The sequence below is a fragment of the Atta colombica genome, unplaced genomic scaffold (genome assembly GCF_001594045.1).
Source record: "Atta colombica isolate Treedump-2 unplaced genomic scaffold, Acol1.0 scaffold92, whole genome shotgun sequence".
Taxonomy (NCBI): Eukaryota; Metazoa; Arthropoda; class Insecta; order Hymenoptera; family Formicidae; genus Atta; species Atta colombica.
In genome coordinates this window covers 932,439-933,192 of record NW_017259586.1, presented here as the reverse complement: position 1 = coordinate 933,192, position 754 = coordinate 932,439, and positions in this window count along the sequence as shown.

The following is a 754-nucleotide window of genomic DNA, read 5'->3' as shown; positions in this document are numbered from 1 at the left end:
GTTCGGTTTTTTGAAACGCACGTCAAATTGATTTTTCGGTCTTTAAAACGCTAACTCTACTAAACTAATCGCAGTAATTATAATATCGTAATATCACGAGTTAAATTGTCTAGCAATTTAATAATTTTGATGCTTTTTCGCATCTTCAAATGATCTTAATAATGCTGAAAGACATATTAAAATCTATAAATAATTAATTCTTATTGCGAAAAATATTACCTCGGCCGGGAGTCGAATCCGAATCTTTTGCATTTCCTGTTAGCATCCTAAGTCTTTAGATTATCGAGATTAAACATGAAAATTATAAAATAAAACATATAATTGTTGAGGTAATATATGAAGTTATAAAAAACACTGAAAATATTAATCATGAACGATATAAATCTTACCGTTTACTTACTATTGATATTCCTTTTGTGCCACTATGCATTATTTTCAATTGTTGATTCACATATTGCGGAATATGAGATTGATGAAGTATTCTCTCTTTTTTTCAGATATAACCCTCAAACTCTTCAGGTGTATTTCTTGGTTAACTTTGTTGTAACATTTCCTAAATTCTTTTCGTAATTCTCACGGTCTAAATTTTTTTGAATATGTATATTTTCAAGTTTATCTAAAATTCTAAGAAAATATTATTTTTTAATAACGTAAATTTTTTATCGAAGAAATTGTATCACGGAATCGCCGTTAACGTAATTACTTTTCTTATTAAACGGCTTAAAACACTTTGCAAAATGAAAGGTGAATACAT